At 38.3% G+C, this 22,575-nt stretch overlaps 1 protein-coding gene across 2 annotated transcripts in view; it reads left to right on the forward strand.

Moving 5' to 3' along the window:
* Window positions 1-22,575, forward strand: part of SYCP2L (synaptonemal complex protein 2 like) — a 102,016-nt gene that overhangs the window by 33,737 nt on the left and 45,704 nt on the right. The gene's annotated exons all lie outside the window — the stretch shown is intronic.

Raw genomic sequence — 22,575 nt, forward strand, 5'->3', positions numbered from 1 at the left:
GGACAAGTAATTTTTTATAGCTTTATATAGAGAGACAATTGGAATAAACTGTGCATATTTAAAGTATGCCATTTGAGTTTTGACATATGTCTATACCAAGGACCATCACTACAATCGAGATAATGTACCTATCCAACATCTCCAAGATATTCTTGCCCCTTTGAAATTCTTCCCTCCTGCCCTTTCTGTCTCCCTTACCTGCCCCTTACAATCACTGATCATCTTTTTGCAACAATAGATGAGTTTGCAATTTAAAAATCTGATATAGGGGCACCTGGGTGGCTCAGTCGTTAAGCGTCTGCCTATGGCTCAGGTCATGATCCGAGGGTCCTGGGATCAAGCCCCGCATCGGGCTCCACGCTTGGTGGGAAGCCTGCTTCTCCCTCTCTCTCACCCTGCTTGCGTTCCTGCTCTCGTGCGTGCTCTCTCAAATAAAAATCTTAAAAAAAAAAAAAAAAAAAAAAAAAGTCTGATATAAATGGAATCAAAGAGCATGTACTTTTTTTTGGTCTACCAGCTTCTTTCATTCAGCATAATTATTTTGAGGTTTATCCATATTATGTGTATCAGTAGTTCATTCTTCTATATTGACAAGTAATAGTTCCTTCATGGATATACCACAGTTGGTTGATCCATTCACCCATTGATGGTCATTTGAGGTCCCAGTTTTTTTTTTTTTTTTTTAAGTAAAGCATTTGGGATCATATTTAAACCTTTGTATGGATGTGTATTTTCTCTTGAGTAAATACATAGGAGTGGAATGACTGGATCATTGCTGGTGTATGTTTAACTTCTAAAAAACCAAAAAACAACCCCTGCCAAAATGTTTTCTAAAGTGGTTAAACCATTGAACATTCCCACCAAGTCTTCGAGAGTTCTAGTTCCTCACATTCTTGTTAATACTTGGTAATGTTAGTCTTTTTAATCTTAGCCATTCCAGTGGAAATGTGATATTTCATTGTGGTTTTGATTTGCATTTCTGTAATGACTAATGGTGTTGAGCATCTTTTCATGTATTTTCCATCTTTCTCTCTCAGGTAATATATCTTCAAATCTTTCACTATTAAAAATACATTATTTGCTTTGAGTTAAAAGTGTTCTTTATATATTCTATATACATAGAAGTCCTTTATTAGATATGTTTTACATTTTCTCCCTGTGGCTTACCTTTTTATTTTTGTCTTTTTTTTTATCTTTCATGCATAATTATTGAAGGCCTGCTGTACATAGCTAATACAGCTTATTGTTAGATACCTAATAACCTTTACTAAATGCATCCAATTCCATATATTACTCAGTCTTCACCATATTCCTAAGGAATGTATTATTTTTACCTCCATTTGCTAAAGGAGGAAATGAAGGCAACAGAACTTAAGGACATATCCCTAGAAAGTATTGGCTTAACTATAATATGTCTTTAAAGAGCAAAATTTCTTAGTTTTTATTAAGCTCAATTGATTTTTTTTTTCTTTTATACCTTAGGCTTTTTTTTTTGGTGATGTGCTTAAGAAAACTTAGGCAAACTCATGATCAGTTCCCACATTTTCTTTTTTCCCCTACATTTTCTTCTAGGAGTTCTATAGTTCTAGATCTTATTTCAGTTGTGAATCATTTTGTATTTTTATATTGTGTGAAAAAAGGGTTTTTCCCCCCCTTCTTTCTCTCCTTTCTTTTCTTTCACATGGCTGTCCAATTATTCCAGATCATTTATTGAAACAATTATTTTTCCCCCATTGAGTTTTCCTGGAAACTTTGAAGAAATCATTTGACCATGTACGTGTAGCTCTATTTCTGGACTGCATACAGGCATGACTTTGAGATACTGCAAATTCAGTTCCAGATCACTACAATAAGGGGAATATTGCAATAAAGCAAGTCAAATGACTTGGCTTCCCAGTGCATACAAAGGTTAGGATTACATTATACTGTAGTCTATTAAGTATGCAGTAGCATCATACAGACACACACTGTATATACTTTAAGTATTTTATTGCTTAAAAATGCTATCTGAGCTTTAAGTGAATCAATCTTTTTGCTGATAGTGGCTCTTGCCTCCATGTTGATGCCAGGCAGAGTGGTGGTTCCTGAAGGTGGGGTGACTGGCAATTTATTCAGATAGGGCAACAATGAAGTTTGCCACATTAACACTTCCTTTCATGAACAATTTCTCTGTAGCATGAGATGCTCTTTAATAGCAGTTTACTCACAGTAAAACTTCTCTCAAAGTTGGAGTCAATCCTTCCAAATCCTGCTTTATTAACTAAGCTTATATAATCTAAATCCTTTGTTGATATCTCAAGGATCTTCATAAACCTCTTCACCATGAATAGATTCCATCTAAAGAAACCACTTTCTTTGCTCATTCATAAGAAGCAACACCTCATCTGTTCAAATTTTAATATGAGATTCCAGCAGCTGAGTCCCATCTTCAAGCTCCACTTCTCATTCTCTTGCTATATCCATCACATCTGCAGTTACTTTTCCCACTAGAATCTTGAGCCCTTCAAAGTCATCCATGAGGATTGGAATCAACTTCTTCCAAACTTCTGTTAATGTTGATATTTTAACCTCTTCCCATGAATCATGAATGGTATTACTGGCATCTAGAATGGTGAATCCTTCTAGAAGGTTTTCAATTGACTTTTCCCAGATACATCAGAGGAATCAATATCCATGGCAGCCATAGCCTTAGGAAATACATTCTTAAATAAGACTAAAGTTGAAATGACTCCTTGATCTATGGGTTGAAGAATGACATTGTTAGCAGGCCTGAAAAGACATTTATCTTGTTGCTCATCTCCACCAGAGCTCTTGGGTGACCAGGTATACAGTCAGCGGGCAGTAATATTTTGAAAGGAATCTTTTCTTCTGAGCAGCAAGTCTCAACAGTGGGCTTAAAATATTCAGTAAACCATGTTATAAACAGATGTGCTGTCATCCAGGCTTTGTTCCATTTATAGAGCATAAGCAGAGTAGATCTAAAAATTCTTAAGGGCTCTGGGATTTTGGAGTGCTAAATGAACATTGCCTTTAAGTTAAAATCAGCAGCTGTATTATTCCCTAACAAGAGACTCAGCCTGTCTTTTGAAGCCAGGAATTGAGTTTTCCCCTCTAGCTTTAAAAGTCCTAGATGGCATCTTCTTCCAAATGAAGGCTGTGTCTACATTGAAAACCTGTTTAGCGTAGCCACCTTCAGTAACTATTTTAGCTACATCTAGATAATTTACTGCATCTTCTACATCAGAACCCGCTGCTTTACCTTACACTTTTATATTATGGAGATGTTCCCCCCCCCCCGCCCCGCCCTTAAATCTCATGAACCAACTTCTGGTAGATTCTACCTTTTCTCTTGACGCTTTCTCAGCTCTCTAAGCCATCATGGCTTAAAGGAATGTTGTGGCTGGTTTGATCTTCTAACTAAACCACTAAAATATTCTCCATATATGCAATAGGACTTTTGCTTTTTTTTGTCATTTGTGTGTTCACTGGAATACCACTTTTAATTTCCTTCCAGAAGTTTTCCTTTATATTCACAATTTGGCTAACTGATGCAAGAGACCTAGCGCTGAGCCTGTCTCAACTTTCAACAGGTGTCCCTCACTAAGTTTAGTCATTTCTAGCTTTTGATTTAAAGTGGGACACCTGCAACTCTTTCTTTCACTTGAACACTTAGGGGCCATTATAGGGTTATTGGCCTAATTTCAATATTGTTGTGTCTCAGAATAGGGAGGCCTGAAGAAAGAGATGGCAGAACAGATGGGGAATATTTGGTGGCGCCTCAAAACAATTACGATAGTAACATCAAAGCTCACAGACCACCAATAACAAATAAAATGAAAAAGTTTGAAATATTACAAGAATTACCAAAATGTTGCACAAAGACCTAAAAGAGAGCAAATGCTGTTGGAAAAATGGTGGCAATAGACTTGTTCAATATAGGTTTGCTATAAACCTTTAATTTGCAAAAACAAAAGAAAAGCCCATAGTATCTATGAAGGGCAATAAATCCAAGGGCAATAAAATAAGTAATGTCTGTATTCTGTTACATTGATCTACTTATCTGACTTCATATATTACCTGAATTACTGTAGCTTTACAGTGGTAAAGCTACTGTATCTCATTTTGAATTGAGGTAGTGTTGGTCTTCAACTCTTTTAAGTTTTTTTTTTTTTTTACTATACTTAGTCCTTTGCATCTCCATATCAATTTTAGAATCAACTTTATAAAAAGTCTTCCAGGTTTTGACTGAAATTGTATTAAATTTATAGGTCATTTGGAGAAGAATTGATGTAACAGTGTTTTCATGGTCTCAAACGGTGTATCTCTTCATTTATGTAGGACTTCGATTTCTCTCAGTAATATTTTATAGTTTTAAATATATAACTTGGATAAATTTAGCAAAATATATACAAAAGTATTTCATATTCTTATAATCCTTAAAAATTTCCATTTCTGGTTTCTTACAGACATGGAGTTGATTTGTGTATGTTGGTCATATATCTTACAACTTTGCTAAACCAACTTAATACTTCTCATATAATCCATCTGATAGAATTTTATTGCTATGCACATTTTAAATACTAAATTTCCAATAAAGTATAAGCAATAAACAGCTTTTTCTTACTCCTACAGTACATCCCCAGAAACAGTTGTGGACACGCCACCTGTTATACCACATAAATGAACATATTACTTTGACCTTCTCATTGCTCGACATTCATGAGGAGCCACGTTAGATTTTTTTCTGTTTTGAGGTATAATTACCATACAAATCTATAGAAGTTTTAGGTATACAGCATAATGACTTCACATACATATATTGCAAAATGATTACCATAGTAATTCCAATTAACACGAAGCTCCTCATGAAATTATTTTTTTTTCCCTTGCAAGGAGAACTTTTAGGATCTACTCTTGGCAACTTTCAGATATACCATATGTACATTACATCCCCAGTATTTATTTATCTTATAATTAGAAGTTTGAAACTTTTAACCACTTTCGACCACCCTTACCCTCCCAACTTACACCTCTGGTAACCACAAAACTGATATTTTTTTCTGTGAGTTTTTTTTTTTTTTTAATATTTATTTATTTTGAGAGACTGAGAATGAGAGAGACAGAAAGAGTACATGAGAGGGGGGAGGGTTAGAGGGAGAAGCAGGCTCCTTGCCGAGCAGGGAGCCCAATGCGGGACTCGATCCCAGGACTCCAGGATCATGACCTGAGCCGAAGGCAGTCGCTTAACCAACTGAGCCACCCAGGCGCCCCTGGGTTTTTTGTTTTTTTTTTTATTCAATTATACTATACAATGTCATATTAGGTTCAGGAATAAAATATGATTCAACAATTCTATACATTTCTTAGTGCTCATCAAGATAAGTGTTCTGTTAACGGTCTTTATCTGTTTCACCCATTTCCCCACCTACCTCCCTTCTGCCAACCACTAGTTCTTTATATTTCAGTGTCTGGTTTTTATTTCCTTTTTTGTTTCTTAAGTTCAACATATGAGTGAAATCATATGGTATTTGTGTTTCTTTGAGTTATTTCACTTATTGTACCCTCTAGGTCCATCCATGTTGTTGCAAATGGCAAGTTTTTTTTATGGTTAATACTCTAACGTCCATATATACCACATTTTCCTTATACGTTCATTTTTCTTAAGATTATTTATTTATTTATTTGACAGAGACACAGCGAGAGAGGGAACACAAGCAGGGGGAGTGGGAGAGGGAGAAACAGGCTTCCTGCCAAGCAGGGAGCCTGATGCAGGGCTCGATCCCAGGACCCTGGGATCATGACCTGAGCTGAAGGCAGACGCTTAACGACTGAGCCACCCAGGTGCCCCATACATTCATTTTTCAATGGGCATTTGTGTTGTAGTTTTAAGATGGGCCTTTTAAATTCCATATATAAGTAGAATTAAATAGTATTTGTGTTCTCTGACTTATTTCAGTTAGCACAATGTCCTCAAAGTCCATCTGTCATTGCACATTGCAAGATTTGCATTTTTAGGATTAGTATACCACATCTTTATCCATTTATCAATAGATAAGTTGTTTCCATATCTTGGCTATTGTAAATAACACTATGATAAACATGAGGATGCAGATATCTCTTCAACAGTGATTTAGTTCCCTTTGGATATATACCCAGAAGTGGAATTGCTGATTCATTGCTATTTTAGGATTTTTGAGGGACCGCCATACTAGCTGTTTAACTTTCCATGGTGGGTGTACAATTTACATTTCTACTAATAGTGCACTAGGGTTTTCTTTCTTTCCACATCCTCACCAACACTTGTACTCTCTTTTTTATAGGAATTCTAACAGGTATGAAGTAATACCTCATTGTGGTTTTGATTTTTATCTCCCTGATTAGTGATGCTGAGCACCTTTGCATGTATATATTAGCTATGTGATTATCTTCTCTGGAAAAAATTTCAGATTCCCTGCATATATTTAAATCCGGTTGCTTGGTTTTTTGCTGTTGAGTTGTAGTTCTTTTTAAATTTTGGTTATTAACCCCTTACCAAGGTATGATTTGCAAATACTTCCGCCCTTTCTGTAAGTTGCATTTTTATCTTGTTAATTGCTTCTTTTGCTGTGCAGAAGCCTTTTTAGTTTGATGTAGTCTCAGTTTTTTCAATTTTTGTTTTTGTTCCTTTTCCTTTGGTGTTACATACAAAACATTTTTGCCAAGACCAATGTCAAGAAGGTTTGTCCCTGTGCGCTTTTTTTCCCCTAGGAAATTTATGGTCTCAAGTCTTATGTTTAAGTCTTTAATCCATTTGAATTAATAGTATTGTAAGAGGATTCCCATTTAATTCTTTTGAATGTGGTTATCCAGTTTCCCCGCATCTCTTATTGAAGAGACTATTTCCCCATCAAGCGTTCCTGGCGCCCTTGTCAAATATTAGTTGACCAAATATGTCAGAATTATCTCTAGCAATATTCTTTGTTCTGCAAGCTATTTTGTATGATGTTAATATGGCCACTACTGCTTTCTTTTAAAGTATGGCACATCTTTCCCCGTTATTTTACTTTTAACCTTTTTGGATCTATACGTTTAAGGTGGGCTTATTATAGGCAGCATTTGCTTTTGCTTTGCTATTTACCTCAATATGATAGTCTCTGGTCTTGGATATTTAGACCATTTATATTTTATATGATATGATTGTGTTTATGTCTATCATATTATCTTATTTGTTTTCTATTTGTCGTGTCTGTTTTTTCCCCTTTTCCTTTTTCTGATGTGTTTTGGATAAATGGAATATATTCTTATGGGCATTTTATCTCCTTTGTCAGTTTATTTGGTATAACTTTGTTTTTGTGGTTACCTTATATATATATGTGTGTGTGTGAGTGTTGTGTGTGTTATAGTGTGTGTGATATATATATATATAGTGTGTGTGCTATATGTATACACACACACATATTATGTATATGTTCAACTTAACACTCTTAGCCTTCAGATAACATTATATTGCTTTACACATAAGCCCTTAAACACAACTCCAGGGGCGCCTGGGTGGCTCAGTAGGTTAAGCATCTGCCTTCGGTTCAGGTCATGATCTCAGGGTCCTGGGATTGAGCCCCGCATCGGGCTCCCTGCTCGCTGGGAAGCCTGCTTCTCCCTCACCCACTCCCCCTGCTTGTGTTCCCTCTCTTGCTGTCTCTCTCTCTGTCAAATAAATAAAATCTTTAAAAAAACACAACTCCAGGTTTTTGCTACTTTTATAATATAATTTACTTTTACATATGTTATAAATCTCTAATTTTATTATTGCTGTTTAAAATTATAATTTTAAAACACTTAAAAAATAAGAAAATTTACTTTGTTTTTCACATTTACCATTTCTACTGTTCTTCATTCCTTTGTACAGATAGAAATTTTCATCTGTTATTTTCCTTTGCTTGAAAGACTTTAATATTCTTGTGCAGGTCTCTTGGTGATTAATTCTTATAACTATTACGTGTTTGATACTGGGTATAGAATTTCTAGCCTAACAGTTTTCTATTTCAGTAATTTAAAGATCTTTCTTCATTGTCTTCTCACTTGATTGTTTTTTTTTTTTGCCCATTTGCATTGTATATTTTATTTAAATTTTGTTTTATGGTGCATCTGCTGGGGTGCACAAGTAATTCTAAGACTCTGAAAAGTCCTGTAAACTTGGGCTCAATTTCTGTAGCTGATAACTATTCAGTGAAGATGGTGTGCTTCTCTCTTCGAAAGCAAAATGTTCTGCAGGCTTACAAAGGTCTTAAACAGTGGTATCGCCAAAGTCCTTGTTCCAACGTATGTACGCTTCTAAGGTTTGAGGGCTCATGCTGCATTTTATCTTTTTCAAGGATTCAGTGAAGTCAGATCATCGAATATTTGTCATCTCACTGGCAGACATATTCTTTACTTGTTCTGGTTTCAGTTCTCGGATAGAACTCAGTGCTGCATCTTTTGCCAAAGCTGTTAGCTCACTTCCTGAATATCCATCGGTCATTCTAGCAAATTGTGCTAGCTCTTTTTGGGTCAATGGGCTTCCTTGTTTACATAATAGATTTTTAAGTTAAAGTAGTTGTGTCTCCTCATTTGGGAAAGACACATATACCTGTTTGATGAAACGCCTGAGAACAGCCTCATCGAGTTCTTGTGGCCTGTTAGTTACACCATCACTTGATTGTTTCTGATGAGAAGTCTGTTATATTTCTTATATTTGTTCCCTTATATGTAAGGTGGCTTTTTTCCCCTCTGGAGTGCTTTTCAGGTTTTCTCTTTATTAATAATTTTCAACAATTTGTGACATGATTTGGTGTAGGTTTTTCTTTTTTCTTTTCCATGTTTCTTGAGCTTCGGGGTTGTTAAGCTTCTTGGATATGTTGGTTTATAGATTTTTATTAAATGTAGAAAATTCAGGGGCGCCTGGGTGGCTCAGGCGGTTAAGCATCTACCTTTGGCTCAGGTCATGATCCCAGGGTCCTGGGATAGCTGCGCTGTCCTGCCCCCCAAATCGGGCTTCCTGCTCAGCAGGGAGCCTGCTTCTCCCTCTCCCTCTGCTGCTCCCCCTGCTTGTGTGTGCGTGCGCTCTCTCTGACACATAAACAAAACATTTTTTTTTAAATAAAAAATTCAGTCATTATTTCTTTAAAGATTTAGCCTTTCTTTTTCCTCTCCTTTAAGTTCTCCAATATACATATGTTAGGCTTTTTTTTTCCTGTTTCATTTTAGATAGTTTTTATTGCCATATTTCCAAGTTTACTAATCTTCTATAGTACCGAACTGTTCTTAATCCCTTTCAGTATACTTGTCATCTCAGACATTGGTTTTCATCTCTAGAAGTTCTTTTTTGAGGTTTTTATCTTTAATGTCACTACTTAACATCTTCAGGCTACCCTCAACCTTCTTCACCTTATGGAATATAGTTGTTATAACTGTTTTTAACATACTTGTCTGCTAATATCTCTTGTGACATTAAGTTGATTCCAGTCAATTGATTTTCCTTCTCATGATGCATTGTTTTTCTGCTTTTTTGCATGCCTCATAATTTTTGATGATAGAATTCATGAGTTTCTACCTGGTTGGTAATTGGATATTTGTGTATTCCAGTAAATTCCTTGTACTTTAGGATATGGCTTAGTTATTTTAAGGCCAAGTGATCCTTTTGAGGTTTGCTTTTAAGCCTTGTTAGGTGAGAGTAATGCAACCTGTAATTTAGGGATGATTTTCCCTTACCACTGATCCAATATTCTTGTGAATACTGTACCTAATGCCCCATGAATTAAAAGGTTTCTCCATGACCAATAAAAACACAAACTGTTCCCAGTCCTTTGAGTTCTGGGGATTATCTCTCTCTCCTTAAAACAGTTCTTTTCCCAGCTGCAGGTGGTTTTATATGCATGATTGGTACTTGTATTAGGGTTCTCCAGGAAAACGGAACGAATATGATAAATGTATAGGAAGGAAATTTATTATGAGGAATTGGCTCACATGATTATGAAAGTTGAGAAGTCCCACATCTGCCATCTGCAAGCTGGAGACCCAGGAAAGTCAGTGATGTAATTCCAAGTACAAGAGTCCAAAGGAGGCCTGAGAACCGTGTAAATGGTGTAGATCCCAGTCCAAAGGCATGAGAAGACCAATGTCCCAGCTTAAGCAGACAGGGAGGCAGCAGAAGGGGTAATGTGTTCTCTTTCACTTTTCCATTCAGGTCTTCAGTGAATTGGATAATGCTCACCCATGTCAGGGAGAGCAATCTGAATCCACTGATTCAATTGCCAGTTTCCTCCAGAATCATCCTCATGGACATACCTAGAAATATTTAATCTGGGCTCCTCCTGGCTCCAGTCAACCTGACAAATAAAATTCACTATCACGATATTCCACTCAAGACTTGAGAAGAATCCTTTGCAGATCTTGAGAACACACACCCTCTGTAGCTCTCTCCTCTCTGGTTTTCTTTCTTGCAAACTCTTAACCACATTTGTCTCTCCCCTATTTAGGGAGATTGTTGAGCTTCGCCTGTTTCTTCTCCCTGCGCTGCAGCCCGGGGAGTCTCTCCCAGCAGTGTGCTGAAGCAAGTGTAGCACTCCCTTCACCTGTTTACTCTTTCTTAACAGTCACTATTTTGTGTTGCTTGATGTATGACATCTGGAAAACATATGTTCTATCTGGTTTTGTAGTTGCTTCAGGCAGACAGCTAAATCAAATCCAAATCAAATTTCCATACTACATATGGCAAAGTGAATTGTGAATAAAGGGAACAAGCAGTATGAGCAACGGGCAGGGGGCAGCGGAAGCTCACTCATAATGGGGTTTAAAATGTTTCTTTTAACATTACACATTTCTTTTTTTTTTTAATAAATTTTATTATGTTAGTCACCATACAGCACATCATTAGTTTTTGATGTAGTGATCCACAATTCATTGTTTTCGTATAACCCAGTGCTCCATGCAGGACGTGCCCTCCTTAGTACCCATCACCGGGCTAACCCATCCCCCCACCCCCCTCCCCTCTAGAACCCTGTTTGTTTCTCGGAGTCCATAGTCTCTCATGGTTCGTCTCCCCCTCCGACTTACTCCCCTTCATGTTTCCCTTCCTTCTCCTAATGTCCTCCCTGCTGTTCCTTATGTTCCACAAATAAGTGAAACCATATGATAATTGACTTTCTCTGCTTGACTTATTTCACTTAGCATCATCTCCAGTCCCATCCGTGTTGATGTAAAAGTTGGGTATTCATCCTTTCTGATGGCTGAGTAATATTCCATTGTGTATATGGACCACATCTTCTTTATCCACTCATCTGTTGAAGGGCATCTCGGCTCTTTCCACAGTTTGGTTCCTGCGGACATTGCTGCTATGAACATTGGGGTGCATATGGCCCTTCTTTTCTCTACATCTGTGTCTTTGGGGTAAATACCCAGGAGTGCAATTGCTGGGTCATAGGGTAGCTCTATTTTTAAATTTTTGAGGAACCTCTACACTGTTTTCCAAAGTGGCTGCTGCACCAACTTGTATTCCCACCAACAGTGGAAGAGGGTTCCCCTTTCTCCAAAACCTCTCCAACATTTGTTTCTTTCCCTGTCCATTTTTGCCATTCTAACTGGTGTAAGGTGGCATCTCAATGTGGTTTTGATTTGAATTTCCCTGATGGCTAATGACGATGAACATTTTTTCATGTGTCTGTTAGCCATTTGTATGTCGTCAGAGAAGTGTCTTTTCATGTCTTCTGCCCATGTTTTGACTTGATTATTTGTTTTTTGGGTGTTGAGTTTGAGAAGTTCTTTATAGATCTTGGATACCAGCCCTTTATCTGTAGTATCATATGCAAATACCTTCTCCCATTCTGTGGGTTGCCTCTTTGTTTTGTTGATGGTTTCCTTTGCTGTGCAGAAGTTTTTTATCTTGATGAAGTCCCAAAAGTTCATTTTTGCTTTTGTTTCACTAGCTTTTGGAGATGTATCTTGAAAGAAGTTGCTGTGGCCAATGTCAAAGAGGTTACTGCCTATGTCCTCTAGGATTTTGATGGATTCCTGTCTCACATTGAGGTCTTTCATCCATTTTGAGTTTATCTTTGTATGGTGTATGGTGATAGAGAATGGTCGAGTTTCATTCTTCTGCATGTGGCTGTTCAATTTTCCCAGCACCATTTACTGAAGAGACTGTCTTTATTCCATTGCATGCTTTTTCCGGCTTTGTCGAAGATTATTTGACCATAGTGTTGAGGTTCCATATCTGGGTTCTCTGTTCTGTTCCATTTGTCTATATGTCTGTTTTTGTGCCAGTACCATGCTGTCTTGGTGATCACAGCTTTGTAATATAGCTTGAAATCTGGCAACGTGGTGCCCCCAGCTTTGTTTTTCTTTTTCAACATTTCTTTGGTGATTCGGGGTCTTTTCTGATTCCATACAAATGTTAGGATTGTTTGTTCCAGCACTTTGAAAAATGTCACTGGAATTTTGATTGGGATGGCATTGAAGGTATAGATTGCTCTGGGTAGCATAGACATTTTAACAATGTTTATTCTTCCGATCCATGAGCATGGAATATTTTTCCATCTTTTTGTGTCGTCTTCAATTTCTTTCATGAGTGTTCTGTAGTTCTAGAGTATAAATCCTTTACCTCTTTGGTTAGGTTTATTCTGAGGTATCTTATGGGTTTTGGTGCTATTGTAAATGGAGTCGTCCTGTGAAGATGTTTTTATAGATTGTCCCTGTAAATTTCTGTTGTATATCATTCTTGGGGTCTTTCTCCTTTTATAGAACCCCCCCTTAATATTTCTTGCAGGGCCGGCTTAGTGGTAACATATTCTTTCCATTTCTGTGGGTCTTGGAAGCTCTGCATCTCTCCATCCTTTCTAAATGACAGTCTTGCCATATAAAGTATTCTTGGCTGCATGTTCTTCTTTAGTACCCTGAATATGTCTTGCCAGGCCTTTCTGGCTTGCCAGGTCTCTGTGCATAAGTCTGACGTTATTCTGTTGTTCCTCCTTCTGTACGTAAGGAATCTCTTCCCCCTAACTGCCCTTAAGATGGTTTCCTTGGTTCTAAGATTTGAGAATTTTACTATTTCATGCCGGGGTTGTTGGCCTGTTTTCCTTGATCTTGGGAGGGGTCCTCTCTGCCTCTAGGACACAAATGTTTGTTTCATTCCTCAGATTAGGGAAGTTCTCAGCTATGATTTGCTCAAATATATCTTCTAGTCCTCTCTCTCTCTCTCTCTCCCCACTCCCTTTGGGATTCCAATAATTCTGACATTGGAATGCTTCATGGTGTCACTTATTTCTCTGATTCTATTTTCTTGGATTCTGAGTTGTTTTTCCCTGGCCTCCTCTTTTCCCTTTTTATCTATTAAATTATCTTCCAGGTCACTGATTTGTTCTCCTGCCTCACTTACCCTAGCTGTTAGATTATCTAGATTAGATTGGATCTCATTGATAGCATTTTTAAGTTCTGCCAATTCAGCTTTCATTTCTGCCCTTAGAGACTCTATGTTGCCATTAATTGATTTCTCCATTCTAGCTATTGTCCTCACAATTGTTAGCCTGAATTCCATCTCCGACATCTTGGTTATATCTGAATCCATTGGTAAATCTGTGGCATAGGTCATAATCTCAGTCTTCGCTATTTTGGGGGTTCTTCTAGTCATTCTGTTGAGGGTGGTTGAGGGAATGTATAGATTCCAAATTATTGACCACAGCCCAAGCAAGATGCACCTGTTTTCCAGGGACCTTAGGGTTGCTGGCCTCTTGTTCTCCCAGCCTGTCTTCGGGGGGAGGGGCCTGCTGCGCCATTACTCAGGCAACGGTGTTTGGGCAGAGTTGCCCTACCCCTCTGTGGCAGGGGATGGGCTCAGTGGGAACCAGTTTTGGGGGCTTTTGTTCTCTGGCAGCTTTCCCTGGCGGCTTTCTGCATCTCTTCGAGAGTCAGAGCAGAGGAGACCATTTCCAACCCTCTGCCTCAGAGCAGAGAGATTGCAGTCTGTTCTTCAGTGAGTTCTCCAGGCCACAGTCTCTCCGTCTCTGTCCGTGCTGCTATAAACTGCAGCGGCCTGGGTTGTGCACCCCTCTGCAGCGCCCCCAGTCCTGCCTCCAGGTCGGAGCACGTCTCTGCCCTTTGTGCTTCTAAAACCGCCAGCTGCTCCCAGTTTGCACGCGTGACCCCACCGCTCCGGGTTTCTGCCCCAGGGGCTGCCCTAAAATCCTTTCCCCGCTGCTACCGGTCTGTGAGTCTGTGCCCGGTCCCCAGGCCGCGTGAGGCTGTCGCTCACCGGCGGTGTAGGATCCCCACGGCCAGGCTCCCTCCCGCTGCTGTTTATCCTCTGATATCTGCCCGTGGAATCAGGGCTCCCTGCTTCCTACCTCGGAACCAACCATCTGCGATATTCTGTTTCAACATTACACATTTCTAATGATTACTTATAAAAAAAAATTTCTGGTAGAATTATTTAATAAGTGGTTAGTCCACTGACATGTAAGAGTAGGATTTATTAGTCCCATTGATGTTCTGAATTATTTTTTTCTGGAAATATTTAGGGCCACCTGTTTGAGATCCGTGCTAGGAATATAGACACCCAAGACACGACACTTTTGTTAAGGACCTTGCAGATCTGTAGTTAAGCAGACACGGCCGTAATTGCAGGGAAGTAAATATATTATGTAGATGTGCTCAGAGCAACAGCAAATTGAGAGAGTCAACAAGCATGTGGAGAAGATGACATCTGAGAGGACTCTTTGATGGATGTTACTCAGGTACAATAAAGGGGGGGAGAAGAGGACGTCCCAGGAAGGGAGAAAGGCGTGTGCAGTCAAAAAAGTGTGAGTGCGCCAAGCCCCGTCAGGGAACTGGGAGGAAGCTGGTTCTCTGGGCCACAGAATTCAGACTGGGGAGTGGTAAGAATTGAACCCTGGGAGGTGGGCAGAGGCCAGGTCATGAAACCCCTGTGCAGAGCACTAAGGAATTTGTAATTTATCTGAAGGATAATGGAGAGCTTTGAAGAACATTAAGCATTGAGTAGTTGTCTTATAATTTGAGATTACTCATCAACGAGAGCTAATGCTTCTCCAGTTGTTGTAGTGAGACCCTAAGAAATACATTTAAATTGTGACTCAGTGCACATTCTCAGATATACCCATGAATATGTTTTTGAAACAAGTTTCACAGTAATCTATTACTATGTACAATAATTTCTTTAAGTTCTATTGTAAGATCTAAACTATTCCATTAAAAGTTGCTCACTAACCTTATTTTACTCATGGATCATGACTTACAGTTTAGAAAAACTGTAGCTTAAAATTCCTAATATAGGCAGTATGTTGGAAGGGTTGGCAGATAGAGCAAAAGGCAGGAAAGCTGATTCATGACTCTAGAAGTTATCCAGGCAAGAGATACTGGTAATTCTATTCAGGAGTTTCTGGAGGAAGGATGGATTCACTGCAAGGTAGAGTGGATATTGTAGAGTAAAGGAGGAGGTGGAGACTACGTAAACCCCTGAGGTAATTTAGCTTGGCTAACTGAATAATTGGGGAACACAGGAAAGTTCAGGTTTCAGGAAGATGATCTGTAAGTGTTGAATGTGGGTGCCAGGATATGTTAGCCATGGTTGGGGGCTTAAGGGAAAGATCTGGATTAGAGATAGAAACTCAAATGACACAGTATCTAGATGTTTTAGGCATCATCATCATTGCACTTGATTTGATAACTATTGCTTTTGAAGTATGGTCCTCATTACTGAACCCTATATCCTAAGCATGGTCTGGTTAAAGCAATTGGCTATTAATTTTTTGGCTTTTAGTTTCTGCTATTCTATCTATGCAAACTAAAATTGTATAAGATATTTATATTAACATCTCTGCTTTTTCTTCAACTTGCCTTTTTGAATTCTGATTCTGCCATTTTTCCTATCCACTTTCTCTTTTAGGCTCTTATTTGATAAGATGGCTTGGCCTTTTAGAATTTTATTCAAAATACTGATAGGTCTTTGACCTTGTTTCATTCAAACTTAACTGCTTTGTCACTTGACTTTAAAAATAATCTTGTAAAGCATAGGGTGCAGTTCTCTCTTTTTCTTTCTTTTTTTGTGTGTGTGGGTGTTTTTGGTACCAGGGTAATGCTTGCCTTGTAGAATGAATTTAGAATCTTTAATTTCTCTTTTACTTTTGGGACTAGTTTGAGAAAAATCAATATTATCTGAACTTTAAGTGTTGGTGGAATTCACCTATGAAGCTCTCTGGTCCCAGATTTTTGTTTGTTGAGAGAGTTTTTTTTTTTTTTTTATTACTGATTTAATTTCATTGTTAGTAACTAGTCTGTTCAAATTTTCAATTTCTTCCTGATTCAGTTTTAGGTTATAGGTTTCTAGGAAATTGTCCATTATCCAATTTGTTGGCATATGATTTTTCATACTCTTATAATTCTTTGTATTTTTTTTAAAACAGGCTTTTATTTAGAAGATTTATGTATAAATTCTGGCTATATGACTAACTTAAGAGTAATTTTGTTTATTTCATTTTATTTTAATTTAAAGATTTTTATTAGCATGAGAGAGAGAGCATGAGTGGAGAGAGGGGAAGAGGGAGAAGCAGACTCCCCACTGAGCAGGGAGCCCACCAAAGGGCTCAATCCCAGGACCCTGATATCATGACCTGAGCTGAAGGCAGAAGCTTAACTGACTGAGCCTCCCAGGTGCCCCAATCCTTTGTATTTCTGTGGTGTTATTTCTTCATTTCTGATTTTTTTAGTTCTCTTTTTTTCCCTGTTTTTTTGATGAGTCTGGGCTAAAAGTTTATCAATTTTGTTGGTCTTCTCAAAGAATCAGTTCCTGGTTTCATTAATTTGTTCTATTGGAGGTTTTTTTCTATCTCTTATTTATTTCTGCTTTAATATTTATTTCCTTCCTTCTATTGGTTTGGACTTTATTTTTCTTTTACGAGCTCCTTTAGGTGCAAGTTTGAGATTTTTCTTGTTTTTTAAGGTAGGCCTATATTGCTATAATCCTCACTCTTGGACAGCTTTTTCATCCCACAGATTTTGGACTATTGTGTTTTTATTTTCGTTTGTCTCCACGTATTTTTTTATTTCCTTTGATTTCCCAGTTGATGCATTTGTTATTTAGTGACTTACTTAACCTCCACGTATTAGTATTCTTTCCAGATTTTTTTCTTATTGATTTCTAATTTCATATCATTATGGTGGGGAAAAAATGCGTACTAGGATTTCAACCTTTTTAAATTTGTTGAGACTTGTTTTGTGGCTTAACATGTGCTCTATTATAGAGAATGTTCTATGTGCACTTAAAAAGGTGTAGTCCATGTTTTAGGATAGAATATCTGTTAGGTTGATCTGTTCCAATGTGTCATTCAAAGCTATTTCCTTGTTGACTTTCTGTCTGAATGATCTATACATTGCCGTTAGTGGTGTGTTAAAGTCCCCTACTATTATTGAATGACAGCTGCTGTCTTCTTTATGTTTGATATAGTTGCTTTATGTGTTTGGATGCTTCTATGTTGGGTGCATAAATATTTATAATTGTTATATCTTCCTGTTGGATTGTTCCCTTTATCAAGTAGTGTTGTCTCTTGTTATAGCCTGTTTTACAGTCTATTTTGTCTGAAATGAGTATTGCTACCTCAGCTTTGTTTTCAGTTCCATTTGCATAATGTTTTTCCATCCCTTTACTTTCATTTTACATGTGTCTTTAGGTCTGAAGAGAGTCTCTTATAGGCAACATATGAATGGATCTCATTTTATCCATTCAGTTACCTTATGTCTTTTTATTGGAACATTTAGTCCATTTATATTCAAAGTAATTGATAATGTACTTATTGCCATTTTGTTACTTATTTTATGGATATTTTGTAGTTCTTTGTTTCTCTTCCCTTGTGGTTTGATGGCTTTCTTTAGTGATATGCTTGGATTCCTTTCTATTTATTTTTAGTATATCACAGGTTTTTGATCTGTAATTACCATTAGGTTTGTATATAACATCCTATTATTAATAGCCACCTAAGTTTTAACCAATTCTAAAGGTACTAAATTTTTATCCCCCTCCCGTTGTTTTTTTTGTTTTGTTTTTTTAAAGATTTATTTGAAAGGGGGGAGGGGCAGAGCATGACAATCTTCAAGCAGACTCGCCACTGAGCGTGAAGCCCATCATGGGGCTTGATCTCACAACCCATGAAATCATGACCTGAACCAAAGCCAAGAGTTGAACACTCATCTGACTGAGCTGCTCAGGAGCCCTTACGCCCTCCCCATTTTATGTATATGATGTTGTACTTTACATGTTTTTGTTTTGTGAATTCCTGGGCCTTTTTTTTTTTTTAAAGTATAATTGATATTACTGCTTTTGTGCTTAACCTCTGTACTGGTTTTATAAGTGATTAACCTACTATTTTTATTATTTTGCATTTACATGTGAAAAGTTTTCCTAATTTACTTCTGATTATGGCCTTTTCTTTCCACTCAAAAAAATTCCCTTTAATGTTTTCTGGTAAGGCTGGTTTAGTGGTGATGAGCTCGTTAACTTTTTTTGGGAAACTCTTTATCTCTCCTATTCTGAATGATAGTCTTGCTGAATAGAGTATTCTTGACTGCAGGTTTTCTCCTTTCAGCACTTTGAACATATCGTGCCACCCTCCTCTGGCCTAAAAAGTTTCTGCTGAAAGATCAGCTGATAGCTTTATGGTGTTTCCCTTTTATGTAACTGTTTTCTTTTCTCTTGATGCTCTTAAAATTCTATCACTACTTTTTGTCATTTTAGTTATTATGGCTTGGTGTGGGCTGCCTTGGGTTGATTTTTGCTGGTGTTTCTCTGTGCCTCTTGGATCTAGATGTCTGTTTCCTTCCCCAAATTAGGGAAGTTTTCAGCTATGATTTGTTCAAATAAATTAAATAAATTTTCTGCTCCCTTTTCTCTCTTCTCCTTCTGAGACCCCTATAATATATGCAACTGTTATTTAGCTTAATGATGTTTCTGAGTTCCCTTAACCTATTCTCGTTTTTTATTTTTCTTTTTGTTGTTCAGCTTGGTTGCTTTCCATTTCTGTCTTCCAGTTCACTGATCTGTTCTTCTCTCTCTAGTCTACTATTCCATCTAGTGTATTTTAATTTCATTTGAGTTCTTCATCTCTGATTGGTCCCTTATATTTTCTCTTTGTTGGTTTCATTGAGATCCTCCACTCTTTGCTCAAGTCCAGTAAGTATCTTTATGACCATTACTTTGAATACTCTATCAAGCATATTGCTTATCCGTTTCATTTAGTTCTTTTGCTTTGATTTTGTCCTGTTCTTTCATTTGTGACGTATTCCTCTGTCTTCTCATTTTGTCTACCCTTCTGTGTATATTTCTCTGTGTTAGGAGAGTCAGCTGTGTCTCCTGCTCTTGAAAGTAGTGGCCTTATACAGAAGTCTTATAGTGCAACGTCTCCTATTCACTAGAACCAGACATTTCAGGGATGTCTGTGTGTATTGTGTGTACCCTACTATTGTTGCTGAGCCATGTTTACCTTCAGTTAGCTATAATAGCTCACTTTGCCTATTGTGTGTCATGTTTGGTTCCTGTGCTGTTAAGGGACCAGTGTTGGGCACAGTTGGGTCAGACCAGATACCTGTCCTCAGACCATCTGCTGGGCCTGCAGGTGCACTGAACTGCAGAGCGCTCTCCCTGAGTGGCTTTTGTTGGTGGGTAGGGTCTGCAGTCATGTCTGCCCCAGTACAGGGTTGCAGTGACCACCGAGCTATAGGGCTCTTTCCTTGTGCTGCCCCTCTGAGGTTTTTATTGGTGGGCAGGGCCAGCAGTCAGATCAGATGTCTGCCCCCAGCGCTTTACTGCTGGGACTGCAGTAAAACTGGTGTGTATTGTTATCTTCCTGTTTTCCCCAGAGCAAGAGTCATTTTGAAATGGTGTTGGTTGCTGTTGGGGCCGCTTGCACAATGAGATGCATCAGGCACTGCTTTTGAGAGACTCCTGCTGAGGGGGATGTGAGTTGAACGGGATGGATGGATCCACAGGAGAATGTGGGGGTGGGGTCCATGAGGTTAGCAAGTTAGATGCCTGCAGGTGTCCAGGTATCTAGGCTGGGGAGGAGGGAGAGGAATGGTGCCAACCAGCTCTTTTGTTCTTGGAGAAGTCTCCTAAAGATCCCTGGTCCTCCAGTGCCCATTCTGAGATTACAATAAATCTTCCTCTATACCCCAAGTGCCATTCAAACTGCTGCTTCTGTGCTGTATCTTGGAGGGATTGTTTATTATACTGGGTCTTTGATGGTGGAGACTGTTTCCTATCACACCACCTCTCCAGCCTTCCGAGAGCCAAGCCCACTGATTTTTAGAGTACCCAGAATTAAATGCCACTAATTGTAAAAACTCGCAGAGGTAAGCCCAACTGGTTTTCACAGCCAAATGTTGTGGGGACTCCTCTTCCCTATGCAGGTCCCCCATGCCTGGGGTGCCTGGTGTGGAGTCTACTTCTCTTCCTTCTCCATCCGTGTGGTATCCTTGATGGGAGTTCGGTTCCTGATATCCCCACTATGCCCTTCTCACTGTTTTTGATGTGGCTTCCTCTCTCTGATTAACCATGGACAGTCTGTTCTGCTAGTCTTTGGGCCACTTTCTGGGTTAGTTGCACCGATGTGGTTGTTATCTAGGTGCATTCGTGGAATGAAGTGAGCTTAGGATCCTCCTATTCCACCATCTTCCCCTGCATTTTGTCTCGATGAATTTATTAGTTTCATTAAAATCCATTGGTCTGTCTTGCAATTTGAATCGATCTTCTACAAATGTAAGATTTTGTGACATCATTGATTAGCTGATTATAAAATCTTAGCTTTTAAAAATTTGGATGCATTTTATTATCCAAGATAAAAAAATCACATTAATATCACCGTCAATTTCATCAGAAATGCCTTAAGTATTGGGAAGTGTTGTGTTGGCAGATCTGAATTTTTCAAACTCATTTTTACTGAAAAGCTTGAATTTTATCCTTGGCAAAATATATCATCAGTTCTGTTAGGCTCACTTCATTTGTTTTTGAGAAAATCTCTGCCATCAGCTGTCAGTTATTCTTTCACCTAAAATTAGTGTTTCATGGAGAAGAAAAATTGCTAGTCCATCTCGTGACTCAAATGATCACAGAGGTCCTTTTCCTTGAGACAACCTTTGTACTTATGTGTGTAACAGAAGTGCTCTATGTGTCTCTCACGTTTAATCCCACAGAATATAAAAAGACACATACTCAAGGGTTGAGATTTAATAAAGGTGATAATTTTTACTGCTTTCCCAAGGTATTCTTAAGTGAAACTGGACTGGTTTTTCTTTTTCCTTGCAAGTGTGAGATGGTAAAACACCCAATGACCGCTAGTACAGGACTACCATGACCCATGTTAAGGCATCATGAGATCTAGACATCCTTGCTTTTGCACCAACAGAGTAAATGTCAACACAGTGAAAAGTGCAAATAAAGTCTTCTGAAGTTGTTTCTGACTTTATGAACTTCTGAATGGGTGTTGGGGGTCCCCAGAGATTTACACTAGATATTAAGCTTAACTTATACAAGATTTTCTTCTTATAGAGGGGAAAATCAGATAATAAACAAAAAATGCCTGGGGCGCTAAAACCAAAATAAATCAGGGCTGTGTGACAGGGGCTTTCTTAGCTTGGGTGGTCATTAAAGGCTCCTCTGAGAAGGTAACAGTTAAGGTGAAACTGAAAAGCAAGTAGAACAGGACAGCTAGCTCAGGCTCTGAAGCAAGAATGGCTAAGGAACAGAAAAAGGACCACACTGGTAAGCATAGCAAGTGAGGGGGACATGGTGCAAGGGAAGGTCAGCGAGATAGTCAAGGTCCACACTGGATTGGCCTTAGTAGAAACCAAGGTAAGGAACCAGCTTTTATTCTAAGTTTGATGAAGACTTGCAGGGGATTGAGCCAAAGTGAAAGGTGACAGCTACCTTGTATTGCCCCCAGGAAGTGCGTCTTCCCGTCTTCCACCTCCTTTCTTCTGCAGATGACTTCATCTGGCTTTGAAATTGTAACTTCTGGTTGTAAAGTTGTGAATGTAAGTGGAAAAATCCCAAAAGATTACATATGGCATGATACTCTTTTTATAAAACAAAAAATAACTTCTAAAATATTAGTCATGAAAAGGCTATATAAAAAGGAAACCAAGGGGATAATAAACAAATTCAGAATAGTGATGACCTCAGATAAGGGGGTCAGGAGGACCACCAGTTCAGGGAAGACCACAAAGAGAGATGTGGGTCCTTGTCAGGGCTCAAGTTCTGATGTTGTGTGATGGTTTTGTTGGTGTTTATTACCTTATTAAGAACAAATGAATGAAAGTAGGCTGGCCATGAATGGGCCAATCATAAGAGTCTGTCAGGAGCTACATATTATGACTGACCCAAATTTATGCACTTGGGGTTTAATATAAAAATAGAGTGTAGAAGACACAAATCTAACACCTTTTTCATTTCTTCACAAACCCAAATGCAGCTTTCTAACCCATTCTGACCATATATGTGCAAATATCAACTATAGCATCTGGTTAAGAGTTTGGGTTCCCAGGTAAAATACATGGGTTCAAATC

This window comes from Eumetopias jubatus, unplaced genomic scaffold, assembly GCF_037043125.1.
Source record: "Eumetopias jubatus isolate StellerSeaLion01/CBP00866 unplaced genomic scaffold, mEumJub1_p1.0 scaffold_6, whole genome shotgun sequence".
In the NCBI taxonomy this organism is placed as follows: domain Eukaryota; kingdom Metazoa; phylum Chordata; class Mammalia; order Carnivora; family Otariidae; genus Eumetopias; species Eumetopias jubatus.